The 3,539-nt window shown below is 44.1% G+C and overlaps 1 pseudogene; it reads left to right on the top strand.

Annotated features, from left to right (window-relative positions):
• The first annotated feature begins 2,557 nt into the window (after nucleotides 1-2,557).
• LOC102845361 lies at nucleotides 2,558-3,322 on the top strand (annotated as a pseudogene).
• Nucleotides 3,323-3,539: the final 217 nt, after the last annotated feature.

Below are 3,539 nucleotides of genomic sequence, written 5' to 3'. Positions count from 1 at the left end.
GAGAGTGTGGGATCATATTTATGGAAGTAGGCTGGGCTGATGGTGTAGAACAGGCCAGTCTGGGAATGATACTGGGTTGAAGGAATCCGGCAGTGAAGTTGGATACAGCTGAGAATTGAATCAGCTAAGGTTTGTAGTCAGTCTGTGGTTGGGTTGAAGCTGGGTGTTAGGTTCGATAGCATGATCAGTGCTTTGTTAGCATTGATGGTTTTGTAGGCATAAGAATGCAGATAAGTCCGAGATGCGGAGCTGGGTTTTAACAAATGTCTCATTCAAAGAGGATGAATGTGGGCTTGCTATGAACAGAGTTTGGGTTTTGGGGTTAACTGGGAGCAGGGACCAGTTACATTTGAATAAGACACCTGTATCTATCACAGCAGGGGTGCTGCTGGGAACTAGAGAGCAGTCATCCCAGGGTAAAACGTATCCACATCCTTGTGCCTTGAAGATGATTGCCATTAAGTATGACTACTCTAGATAGCTCCGCTCTGTCCTGTGCCAATCGCACTGTCTCTGACACTCCCATCCCAATTATCCCAGTCACTGAATCAATCAACCTCATAGAGGGCCTTCCTCTTCTGCGCTGTCCCTGGACAGAGCGGAGTTTAGGGCTGTTGTACATAGGGTCGCTATGAGTCGCAGGCGACTCGACGGCACATAACAACAACAACAACAACTATAGATAGAAGAGAAGAAGGTTCAGGCAAAAGAAATCAAGGGGAGCGGGGAGAAATCCATAAGGGAAAATGTTTTCTGATATGTCACTTCAAGTCTTGGTATTTCTAATTGAAAAAGAAGATAAAATAAAAACATAGCAACAGACATAACTATCCTCTTGAATACTGAAGCTTTTTTCTCTTTTCTTTGAAGTGAGTTCAGGTTCAACATGTCTGTTTCTCCTTTGCTCACCTCTTCCTTCTCCTCCTCTTACTCCATCATCTTTTTTAAAAATATTTTAATTTATTTATTTTTCATTTCAATGAACATCTACATTACTCCATCATCTTATCTCCTTATCTCCTCCTCCTCCTCCTATTTCTCCCTTTTCTGCCCACCCCTCTTTTACTTCTAACTTCAGAAATAGCTTCCATGCTCAGAAAAATGCTGGAATAGTAATAGTTTCTGCAAATGGGTTTGCAAAGGAAATGAGCCCAGAACTTTGTGCTTCCAAGAGTCACAGAACGTTCTGCTTCCCTAGCAATTATTTATCAAGTCCTGTGGAAAGAGTTTGCGGCAAGGAGTTATTTCGTAGCTCGCTTTTAAAAAAAATATCAAGGCAATGTCTTTTCTTTGACCATCTGAAGCACACACATTTGTACACAGTGTAAGTGCTTCATCTGTGAAGTTAAAAGTCAATTGAACTTGTCCGGCTTCTTTTGTTATACTAATCTAGTTGAAAGCCAGGATTGTTTTAGAAACCTCTGTATCCTTGTTTTTAAACTGAATGCTTTCCCACTTTTACTTCCTTAGTAAATATTCTTAAATAAATGAATACATAAATTATTAGAGTTTCCGTGCTCATTTACCCCACGCTGTTAAATGACCATTTTATAACCATATATTTTAAATTTTTATTTTATTTTATTTTATACTGGTTTACTTACAAAGTTCATAAAATTCATATATATTGTTTTTCCACACTGGTCTCCTTTCCTTTTCAACCATATTTTAAACACAGAGTAAATAAAAAGTAAATAGATAGTAAATTTGAAACATAAATTTATTAAACATAAAATACATATTTTGTTGTTGTTGTTATGCACCGTCGAGTCACTTGCGACTCATAGCGACCCTATGTACAACAGCCCTAAACTCTGCTCTGTCCTGTGCCAATCGCACCTTCTCCAACACACCCACCCCGTTTACTCCAGTCACTGAATCAATCCACCTCCTAGAGGGCCTTCCCCTCCTGCGCTGTCCCTCCACCCTACCAAGCTTGATGTCCCTCTCCAAGGACCAGTCCCTCCTTTTAAATGACCTGTTAATATGACTTTAGGGAGCTCTGGTATCCTAATTAATGGTAAGGAGCTGTGCTGTCAATTCAAAGGTACACAGTTCAAATCCGTCAGCTAGTCCTTGGGAAAAAGATGGCTAATCTCTTCCTGTGCAATTTATTGTCTCTTAAAATCTGCTGCAGAGTCAGCTATAGATTGATTCTGATTTGACAGCACATAGCAATAATAATTTGGTCTTTAGTCATGACTTGCTTAGCAATGGGAGAGGGTTGGACAGTATTTAAAAGTGAAAATTAGGAAGTCAGGATTAAGAAGAGTCATAGAGCTCACATTAAGCAGAAGTTCATTATCCTTTTTGAAAGGAGGAGTGGGGGAACTCTTGCAAAGCACCCTTGCCTCGACCTCAGGTTGACTGCATCTCTGGAGGTGATTCTAAAAATACACTCAGATCATGCCAGTGTATTCATGACCAACAACTCCCATTTCATGGACTCTGCTTTGATGGACTTTCTTCCAGCCCTGTCTAAAATAGAAAGATGAAACTCAGCCCAGCCACCGAGCGAGCGAGCGGCGCCGCGCCAGGCGGCCGGACCCGCGCACCCATGCTGCTCCCGCTGGCCTGGGGGGCCGTGTTCTTCCCCGGGATCTTCGCACTCTCTACCAGGTGGCTGCGCCGCTTGCGGCCCGGATGGACCGACACTCTCTGCGTGATGATCAGCACCAGGTTGGTGTCTTCCATGCACGCTGTGCTGGCCACCGGGTCGGGGATTCCGCTCCTGCAAAAACGTGATTTCAGACAGGCACTGGCTTGCCCGGGAATATGTTTGGTTTTTGATTCCATACATGATCTATGACTTCCATGCCATGTACCTCTGTGAGTGGTACAGAAGCAAGGAGGAGCACCGCAAACACTCCTTCACCACTTTCCAAAACTTACTGATTCAAAACCGCCTCATGGTCACGCACCATTTGGTCATCCTGCTCGCCCTCGTGCCCGTTGCACAGAAGCTTCGCGGAGACCTGGGGGACTTCTTCGTGGGCTGCATCTTCACAGCAGAGCTGAGTACTCGGTTTGTGACGCTGGGCAAAGTTCTGATTGAGCTAAAGCAGCAGCATACCCTTCTGTACAAAGTGAACGGAATCCTCACCCTGACCACCTTCTTTTCCTGTCAGATTTTGCTTTTCCCCTTCATGTACTGGTCCTATGGCCAACAGATGGGGATAAGCCTGATTCTAGTGCCATTCCAGATCCCTTCCCATTGCAATTTGGCCAATGCCATCCTCATAGCTCCACAGCTCTACTGGTTCTCGCTGCTGTGCAGGAAGTACGCCTTTTTGACGCTCCTCAAACCAAAAAGGATGGGTAATTGTTCCCAGAAGTCAGCCACTGGCCGAACCTCCTCACAACCAGCCTTCTCCGCTCAGTGTTCCATGGGCCAAATTGTACCCTGGATGGCCTCAGTTTTCTGAGTATTCATGAGCAGATAGGTTTGAGTTTTTGTAAAGAGTTTTCATATTACCTCCCTCCTGTAACCTGCCCCTTTTGAAAAAGCACTTTTTCCCTTCAAGAACAACTGGTGGATC

The sequence above is a fragment of the Elephantulus edwardii genome, unplaced genomic scaffold (genome assembly GCF_000299155.1).
Source record: "Elephantulus edwardii isolate Elephantulus edwardi_28Jun2011 unplaced genomic scaffold, EleEdw1.0 scaffold00015, whole genome shotgun sequence".
Classification (NCBI taxonomy): Eukaryota; Metazoa; Chordata; class Mammalia; order Macroscelidea; family Macroscelididae; genus Elephantulus; species Elephantulus edwardii.
This window is presented reverse-complemented; position numbering and strand designations above follow the sequence as displayed.